Below are 11189 nucleotides of genomic sequence, written 5' to 3' on the forward strand. Positions count from 1 at the left end.
AAAAATAACCAGGATGTAAACAGTTTCATCCTACCCATTTTCAAATACTTTTTCTTATTTTTAATTTACATCAGGATGCATCCAGTTTCATCCTTGTTATTTTTTAATTTTAAGTCAGGATGAATCCAGTTTCATCCTTTCTATTTTTTTGGTGTCCATTTCACCCAGAATAATTTTTACTCGTCCATTTGAACCATGTTTTAAAAATATTTGGACAAATGATCCATTTTCCGAAAATTTAATTTTTAGTAAATATTGCCTATCATTGCTAAATATCTTTCTTGGAGGATAAAAAACGAAAGTGAAAGTACCGCACTCATTTATTGATGACAAGAATTTTGAATTCTCATCCGTGTATATTTAGGCCGTGGCGGGGACGCAAATGTTGGGATACTATTCACACTACAGATTTTGCAATCTTGGGTCACGAGCCACGAGATTATATCGAGCTAAATATTTTAGATTATAACGATGATTTGGATCGCAGTGATAGGTTTGGGTCATAAAACAAATTTTGGATCGACGTATTTGATCTTTGAGATTTCACATCAAAAATTGTGTGGTTTGCGATTATCTATTAGCTGAGAGTACTAATTTGTAACTAAATTTAAACACGGTATTCTGGCAAAATCATTGAATACAAATTGAATTTTGAGTTTCGTCTGCCAATTTCCACATCTTAGCTAACTAGCTGGTGTAATTTTCAAATTTTAGGGGATGTCCCCAAATGCTGGCGAGCTAGTGTTTGAGATTAGCATAATCGGTTTGGAAACCTGGTATTCCAACAAAAGTAAGCTTTTTACTATGGTGTGCAATGCATAGAAAATTTAATTCTTTGGATATGTTACAACACAAATGTATGGACATGCAGCTCATGCACTTTTTGTGGAGACTGTCCTGATTCTCCTGAATCTCACGACATTAGCATAATGGGCAAAATACTATTTTCGTTAGACATGTTCAGTTACAATGTTAGACATGAACGAAAATTAAAAAATAGCCAGGATGTAAACAGTTTTATCCTACCCATTTTCAAATGTTTTTTCTTCTTTTTAATTTACATCAGGATGCATCCAGTTTTATCCTCACTCTTTTTCAAGTTTTAGGCCAGGATAAATCCAGTTTCATTCTTGCTATTTTTGTGTATCTATTTCACCCAAACTAATTTTTACCCGTCCATTAAAACCATGTTTTAAAAATATTTGGACAAATGACCCATTTTTTTTTATATATTATATAATTTTAATTTTACATTGAGAATCTTTGTAGTGATGAATTCATCATGATCGAAACAAGTTATAAGGCCGAATTCTTGGTTCAAGTGGCTTTCATAGACATTCTCTATAAAATTTTGAACCAGAGGTCAACTACATTGAAACCATTAATCAATTGGTCATTACTTTTGGGAATAATTCAATTTCCTCCTGCATCTCAATCAGATTTTTCTTTATTTCTAAAGTACACAACAAAGAGTCAAACTAGGTAATTTATACAAAATAACTACTTTTTCTATTCTAAGCTTTACAAAATTATACTAGTGGGAGAAATGAAAAACGGTAACTAACATGTTAGCTTGGTCGTATAACTCTCAGGTTTGTTGCATGATGCAGCATCAGAAATAAATGCAGTGGCGAGGAACTCATAAGAGGGTGGGCTTTGATATTTTGGGCCTAACGTTAACTTAAGACATGGTATTTGATCCCAGATAGATTAAGTAATACAAAGTTCTAAAAACAGTAAAACTAAAACACAAGCTTTTGGTGAACCATGTCCACCGGCCTCCAACTTTAAAAAATTATTTATTTATTTATTGACTCAAAAAGGTCAATATATTAAAAAAAGGTCAACTTACCACCAAGACAGTGATAAGTTGAAACTCAAAAGAGAAAAATACACCTAGCTTAGTTATAGTAGAGAGCTACAAAAAAAAGAAGAAAGAAAATTACAATTTAAAAGAAATTATTTCAGTCCATCAGAATGAAAACCATTTCAAGTCAATTTATGAAGATAAAATCTTTACAACCGTAAGAAAATAGAATCAAAATAATTTTTCCATAAATCAATCATCTTCCGTTCGGTTCACAGTGACATCACAGGGAAAAAAACTCCCCTACTCTTGGAACTAGTATTTCTGCTTCAACTTCTTCGGCAGTGTTGTTCAACTCTGCCAACAATTCGGATATACTTTTGCCAGCCAAAGGCAGTGCTCTCCAAGCCAGACCAGTCCTCATTTGGCCTGAACAGTGTCAAACCATCTTCTCTCTGTTCACTTGGGATGGAATTCTAACCCATCTCTCGATTAATGGTCATAAAAGCTTCATCTTCAGCTGCAATGTATAGCAGAGCATGTAAGTATTTAGGGAGTAGATGTAGGAAAAGTAAGTTAAGATCAGCACCAAATAGCTGAAATGGAAGCACTATAAAAGCATCGTAACAAGCTCATCTTTGAATTTTTCACACCAAAAGAACCCGTGGGAGTTATGAAGAACGCAAGAAGACATGCATTAACATCCCACTAAAGGAAATTTTGCACCTCTAAAGAATGATACTGAAATGGCAATTGATAAAAGACAGTAATACAGTAAGGGTGAACATCTGGCATCGATGTGCTAATTGGCTCCGCTCATTCATTGGGGAGTATAATTAAGAATTGTTTTTTAGGCAAAAAGGAATATGCTAGCTAGCATGCTATTGTGAGTACCTCTCTATCAAAACACCAAGTAAGAAGTAGTACCTTGGCGAAAGAATCCTATAACCTTAGCAAGAAGAAACCCTCCCGTCTTTGGAGTAGCGAGAGATCTCATGGGTACACTGCTTGTCGGTCCACTACTGAGTGATAAGTTGGCAGATAGATTCATGAGAGATTATACATGGAGTACACTGCATGCATGGATTTTTTGACAACTTAATAAGAGAATGAAGTGCGTTGAACCAACGAGCAAACCTCTAGTATAAATTGGAGAGCACTCGATCTTCACTCCATCCAAAATATCTGACTACTGGATAGAGACGCCAATTGGGGAGATTCACTTGCACACATACTCCTCTCTCCATTATTACAAATCCAACATCAGTCAAATAACCTGACAAGTGAGTGTTTGTCCCTGTGACTAACGCTCAAGAAAGGAGCTGTCATGAACGCCGAAGCTGCATTTGTTGGCACATTGCGATGACACACGTAGGAGGAGGAGATTACGATAGTGGTGAATTACAAATGCAACATGTTAACGGTGATTGTGTAATTACACAGTAGTGCCCTTAGCTCAACGACATGGGAAATTGCACCTTAAACATGCCACATCTGTAATCAAGACTTTCAAGTTCAGGACTACACAGCATAACAGTGAAACTAAATCATAAAAAAGAGAACGGCTGTGCTAGACAGACCGTGAATCCATCACCGAGGAACACATAGTGAATCCAAATCCAAATTCAAAGTCTTTTCCAGTAGCAAGTACCGGGTCGACTAGAGAATATTTCCTAAGAGTCGAACATAGGTTTTACGCCGGCCTGTCCGAGCCTCGCACAACTTACACTACGGCAAGCAAAAATACTTGACGCTACCCGCGTCGCGATGGTTTTTATTTTTGGGCCAGATGGACAATAATCACCGTGTTAATGGGATTACGAATTCTCGACCATTAATGCGGATATACTTACACCATGTCCTGGTTGCAGAAGCTACGAGGTGTTTCCCCTTCACAATCCTGCCAACTGCAGCCTACAGGGGTTCCCCCTTCAAATACTGCAGGATTGCCTTTACGTGTTCGCTGATTGAGTTGTACAGAAATTTATAGGAAATAAAGGGGCAATAAAGGGACAATAAATAAGGGGAGGGTTGTTAGTCTACATACCTGAAACCCACCTCTACCACGCGTATTGCCTCCCTCCATGGTTGTATGTCCAACGCCTGTTCTGGTGACAGATTTCGGTTGCTTAGGTCGTTCTTTATGCACTTGTCCCAACTTAGCTCAGGTCGTTCTTTACACACCGTAAATCCATCACCGAAAAACACACCGAATAGGAAAACCCCACCATTTCTGTGTCACGTGGTGAATCTAGATTTTATTGAAAAGAAAAAACTAAACGCATCTTTCTTAAATATGAGGACCGTAGTTAGTAATTTGGGGAATTATTCACGAACGAATCCGAATCGCCCGAATTCTTCAAACACCGTCCCTGGTAAGCGAACTATATGGGGATCCGAATCATGCACAAATAATTCGTGCGGTATGAAAGTTCGGCGTACTGATTCGCCTTGGTTTACTGAAGCCCAACTCCGATTCCTTCCCTTATCATATTGGGCCAGAGGTAACTCGAGCCCAACTGTCCATTTCCATCCCCTTAAATGTTGTTTTCACAAAAATTTGAGATGGGAATCGATCGAACTCAGGGCGTCAAGATCCCTTGAACTATCTCGGCGCCACTGGACCAACAGCTCGTTGGTGATCTAATTAAATGATATTTAATGTATATTCAATGTTTAGCACAAACTACACATTCCCCTAATAAAATTCTAAAATTGTATTATTTAATAATGCAGGATTTTGAATACCGAACTCACATTCCTATAACGAATTATACACTTATGTATCCGAATAATTCATGTACGTATACCGTCCCGAACTACTGTTTGTATCCCGAATTGCTAATTCGGATAAGGATCAGCAGAAAAAAGCAACTATACCCACTCAACTCAAAAGTATAATTTTTAATTCCCCACCTTATATATCTTTTCTCTATTTGAAGTTTCAGTTGTTTCGAAATTTGGAATCGTACCATTTCCATAATTTACACATTGAAACTTATGCGCGATTAAAAACAAACCACCAAAAAAACTAAGAAAAAATCGCCTCTCACGGTTTATGTGAGTTTTGTGGTTCCAAGTGGGCCCCACCCCTCGGGAGTTTAGCAGGGGCATGTAATGTGAGTAGCGGGTTTTTTTGTGTTGTTTTTATGGCGGTTCATCCAGACTTTTTGGAAACTTATAACACTAATCTGTTTGTTCCCCTTCCATTTCGACCTATATAAACCTTTTGACTCCAAAACAATCATAATTTCATTATGCAGCAAGGTATACAAACATAACCATAGTTACAATCTGCAGTTTTACAAAGTGAAAGGAAAAAACTGAGCTCTTGGTGGTATCTTGCAATCTTACATCTGTTTAGCAGTCTAAGCTACACCCAAGTTCAAAAACAAATAGCAGCGAGAATTAAATATTGAATATAGCCATTCGAACTCTGGAGTGAACTTCCTTTTCTTGATTAGAGTTGCAGCACGACCAAATCTGCTTAATGCGTCTAATACTATCTGTTGAATCTATCTAGCATGTGATCCTTCAGCCAAGATTTTATCTTCTATTCTCTCTAAGGTTTTGAGGTGCTGACAGTAATTGTAGAGACGAATAAATAAATGTGCAGTTCGAGTAGGGAAAAAAAAAACTAGGGTTTAGACTTTTGTCATTTTCCTCAAGTAAGAAAGCAATAACGAAATTCCTCCCTTAAAAGTATATGACCTGACTCCTTAATTGTTGTAAGTACTTCGATTCTCCGTGGTTTAGAGGGGCTTAGATATCTTGATCTTCTCTCTCTGTTCACCCTCCTCCCTTGAGTTTCCTTTTCTCTGCTATTTTCTTGATTCTTTGTTCCTTTTCTTCTTAAATTTGGATTGTAATGCCTCCTCATAAGGTTCCTCCTCTTTAGGTTTGGTTGGGATATGGATATTTATGGACGTCCAGATTTGTCCCACCTCTTTTGAACGGTGGATCTATCTCTAGACAGAGGCAAAATACGTACCACCTTTTTAAAGATGACTACGCACCACCTTTTTAAAGATGACAAGAGTTTTGATTTCTAAACAGCATTGATTTGGGCCATCAAGGCGATGCATATATTGGGATACTAGTTAATTTCGGATTCACGCTACAGATTTTGGAATTTTGGGTCGCTAGATAATGTTTTTTTTTTTAATAAGAAAATGTTTTATTAAGAACTAGCCACTGTACAACAAGAAGTTATGACCTTTTACAATACCATCCAGAATTCTAGCTTTCAAGCTTATGCTACTGGCATCATCATTTACAAAACATTTCCTTTTTACAAGACACCATTTTGCCAGTTTGTCCTCCTCCCCGTTAAAACCCCTATTTACATAATTACATTCAAAAGTACTATTACCCACACAAGATATGACATCCTTCAAGATAGATTTAGCTCTTCAGTCACAGGAGGATGTTTTATTGCCCAAAAATTTCACTGCATCCTGATAATCTGTTGTAACCTTGATAGTATTTATGTCCAACTCCTTTTCCCATTGCACAGTTTTGTAAATCGCTAATCCCTCTGCTTCAGCTGGTCCTGTGGTATTTTCTGGAAAAAAAATAGAATGTCAGCAATAACATTATGCAGACAGTATATGATTCCAACACCATATGAACCATCTAGTTCATCATAAGAAGCATAAACAATGAAGATCTCATGCTTTACATTGTCCGAATTACTTCCGTTTATTTTATTTTTCCTTTCTTTGTTTTTTGATAATGCGGTGCTGAACAATTTTTCCAGTCATTCAAAAAATTCTAATCTCCTTGATACATTCTACATGATCTGGCTTTTCCCTGTTAAAGTTGACATCATTTCTATGACTCCAAATTTTCCAGCATATGACGCCAAAAATTTCTTTCCGCTCCCAAAGTTCAGAAGTAAACCATTTTCTTATCCAAGTGAAAAATCTAAATTATAACTTGGCTTCTGAATACCTAAACCAAACCAGACTGCTGCAGTAAAAGGACAATGAACAAATAAGTGTGCTGAAGTTTCAGGCACATTTGAGTTACATAAGAAACAATCGGAATCCACATGCTTTAAAACTGAACTCATTTTTGCTCTCAGAGGTAATATATCTGCTGCCATTTTCAATCTAAATAGAATTACTCTAAGAATACAATTCATCTTCCATATTTGATTCCATATTTTATCTGAATTGTTATTATGTTTATTAGAGAATATACGATATGCAGACTTGGTGGTAAACTCCCCATTTTTATTTCCTATCCATCTCATTGTATCCTGATTACTACAAATGTGTATTGATTTGATCTTAGATGCAATACTGGTTGGAAAAACCGAGTCAATAAGGGCTATATCCCAATTACCTTGCATATTTATAAGGTCTGAAACATACACTAGCTCATCATTCTGCCAATCAGATAAAATACCTTGCCTAGGGATCCAGTTATCTTTCGAGATGTGAATATTTCTTCAATCTCCTACCTCCCAGATACTATGTTCTTTTATGAATTCTATTCCCTTCATAATACTAGTCCATATCCAAGAAACATTATAGTATCTATTTTTATAAAACGGAAAATGGGTCATTTGTCCAAAAAAATTTAAAACCTGGTTCAAATGGACCTCTAAAAATTAGTATGGGTGAAATGGACAAAAAAAATAGCAAGGATGAAACTGGATTCATCGCGGCTTAAACTTAAAAAATAGCAAGGATGAAACTGGATGCATCCTTATATAAATTAAAAAAAAAGAAAAAATATTTGAAAATGGGTAGGATGAAACTGGTTACATCATGGCTATTTTTATATTTTTGTCCATTTGAACAGTATCTTTTTAATTTTTGTCCATTTAAACAGTATCAAAATGTACAAGTCTTTTTCACCCAGGAATTCTTGATTTTGGTCTTTTTAACCAATTTTGTGTTTATAAAAAGGGTGAATTCTAGGAAAGTATTTACCCCTAAGCAGTCTAACCCATAAATGATTTGGGTTATTCAATAATCTCCATCCTTAACTTACTCAACAATGAGATATTCATTTTGTGAGAATTTCGTATACCTAAACCTCCACAAGATTTAGGTGTGCAGATTCTACACCAAGTTTTCAGATAATATGCTTTCCTAAGATTACTTTTATTCCACCAGAAATGCCTTTGTACATTATCAAACTTGTCAAGTACCGCTGAAGGCAACTCAAAACATTGCATCTGATATATTGAAAAAGAAGACAAAGTTGAATTTATCATCACAGTACGACCTGCTTGAGACAGTAATTTTGCTTTCCATCCGTGCAAAGTCTTATATTCTTTCTCCAGTAATGGTTTAAAATTCAGCGCTCTTTTCCTATTAAAAAATAATGGAGTCCATAGATATTTTTCATCTTTTGATATTCTCCGAACTCTCATCATTTTAGCTAGGATCTTTATGTGCTTATTATGTACCTTTTTACTGAAGAAAACCCCTGATTGATGATAACTTATGTTCTGATCTGAAGATGTACTAAAAGCATCCAGTATATTCATCACTTGTCTAACTTCTGATATATCTACTTTACAGAAAATAAAGTAATCATCTGCAAACAGTAGATGAGATATGACAGGACAGTTTTTATTGATTTGCACACCTGAAAAAGCTTAACAGTGTAGACAATCCCTCTAAAGTCGTAATGAATAGATATGGAGACAAAGGGTCTCCTTGTCGGAGACCCCTTGTTGGGCTAAACTGCAAACCTGGCACCCCATTGGGCAGGACAGTAGATTTAACAGTTGAAATGCACTCAAAAATTACATCACACCATTTATCACTAAAACCAAAGTTCTTAAACATGTGCACAATAAAATGTCATTCCATTTTATCAAACGCGTTAGATAAATCCAACTTCAAAGCCAGGTTTTGCTTGTATTCATGAAATGTAACATTTCATGCGCAATAATTATATTATCCACAATCTTCCGTTTTGGAATAAATGTCGACTGATTCAGAGCTATAATTTTATCCAAAACCGATTTCAATCTAGTAGCTAAAATCTTAGAGATTAATTTATAAAGAGCATTACTCAAACTAATTGGTCCGAAATCTACTAGAGTAATTGGATTTCCCACTTTAGGAGTTAAAGCAACAAAATTTTCATTCAATGCTGCTGGAAGCTTACCCAATTCAAAAAATTTTGTAACCAATCTGTAAACATCCTCCAATGAACTCCAGTGTTTTTAAAAGAAACCTGGAGGATATCCATCTGGTCCAGGTGATCCCCACGAGTTCATAGTAAAATGCACATTCTTAACTTCCTCTTTATCTAGAACTCTGATGAGATTCTCATTTTTTGTATCCGATATATATTTAGGAATAACATGCTCAAAAATATGATCAATATTATTACCCGCAGTTGTACTGATACCTAGAAAATGGTTCTTAAGTAAGACATCTAACTGATCTTTTTCCTCTAGCCACAATTCAGAATTGTCCCTCAAAGAGTGAACTATATTGTGCCTTTTTCTATTTCACGCCACCACATCAAAAAATATTTAGTACATTTATCATGCTCTTTAAAAAAATTATCTCTACTATTCTCTAGCAAGTAGATATTTTCGATTTTATTCCAAGTATCTAATTCTTTTTCTAAGCCGAAGAGTTTTTCCCGGATATCAGATGATTAGGTTTCCTATTTTCATTATCTGCTTGTTTTAAAATCCTTTCCTTATTTTTAAAAATGTCTTTGAAAACATTTTTATTCCAATCTTTAAAATCTTCAGCATGTTGTAGGGATTACAGCCCATAGGTGTGCGGTCCAAAACAGATGTCTTTTGGGTTTCCCCTTTTCCATGTATATAAAGTATATTGTACCCATGTAACTAGAGAACTCTCTTATCAATGAAATCCTTTCTTTTTCTGCCTCTTCCTTTTCCCTTAATATTCTACTGCAACACGTTATCACGCACGATGCTATACCGCGGAGCGAGATTGATTCTTTTTTTTTTACATGGATGATTTTTTTCAACACCGTTAATGGCGAAATCTGAAATCAAATAAGCTAAGTTATCTATTTTATCATATATATTCTATTTTTTTTTTTCCCTGCTGTTTGGTTTCATTTTTAGAATCTGTCACTTCGAAAAAAAAATAGAATCAACCCTATACTAAAACTAATGGAATGATTATATTTTGTAATGGATTTGTGTGCTTGGGTGTGAAAATTGATTCCAATCCGTGAGAAGAGGAGAGTCCCGTCTTTTTGATTGTTGTTAGGTATTGGGTGCGATTTTGTGAAACAAAATAGATATGTGATTTGATTTTCCTATGATTTTGATTTTGGCATAGCCGTCCAATAGATTAAATCCGATATGTTGTGAATACATTTTATGAATTTTATCATGTTAATATATTCTTTATAACATGTTTATGCCGTGATCTAATCATGTATTCTAATATTATACTCTTATGATGTGCTAATCACGTCGGTGGGAAACCACAATTCCATCCATGGGAAAAATCTATGTGAAAGAGAAAGTAAAAGCCAACACGTCATGATAAAAAGTGGGTGAGTTGGTGATTTGTTCTTCCTGAATAGTTACCCGTTCCAACCAGGCCGATCCAACTGTGTTCCAATCCGGTTCTGGTTGTGGGATGTATCCTACCAAGGTTGTTCTAGTTCCGGTTCTGCTTATATACAGTGGGAACCAAAATGTAAGGTATGTAACTGTTTACATTTACATCGAATATTCGTTGGGCTTATTTATCTATTTTTAGAACACGCCTAGTTTTGTTTTTTTTATCCCCTTAAGATAAGCCCATATCATATAAACGGTTAATTTAAATTATGACTATTGATCTCGTCCATTAAGAATTTTGGTTGTAATGTTATTTTTTGTTTTATTGGATATGATATTGGCTATAGTTGAATGGCGTTTTTTGTTCATTGGTTGTACCAACTCAATTCAAATATATTTATTTTGGGTTTAGAAGTACTTGAACACCATTAATGCGTACATGATTTTTTCTTCCCAAAAGTTGAATGATCCTTGGAATGTAATCCACTTGCTCGACTATTAATCTGTCTGTAGTTTTCAAAAGATACATTCGAATAAAATCACATGTATTCCAATTTTTGTGGAAGAACTCACAAAAGATAATATGAGTCATAAAATTTTCATTTCTCTACTTCATCCATAATACTAACGAACCGGTATATGTTGAAGTATGACAACAAGAGAATTATCTTTAGCAATATATTCAACCTAACGTAAGTGGTTGACATGTGTATTGAGATTCTCTTGGCATATTGAGATAAAGAAATTTCTCAAATTAAGCTAAATTTAGAAAAATTGAAAATGGAAAGAACCCCGAAGTAATGAGGGTTAGACATACCGACTCATATAAAGCATGTGAAAAGGGACATATAT

This window comes from Papaver somniferum, chromosome 4, assembly GCF_003573695.1.
Source record: "Papaver somniferum cultivar HN1 chromosome 4, ASM357369v1, whole genome shotgun sequence".
NCBI classification, from domain to species: Eukaryota; Viridiplantae; Streptophyta; class Magnoliopsida; order Ranunculales; family Papaveraceae; genus Papaver; species Papaver somniferum.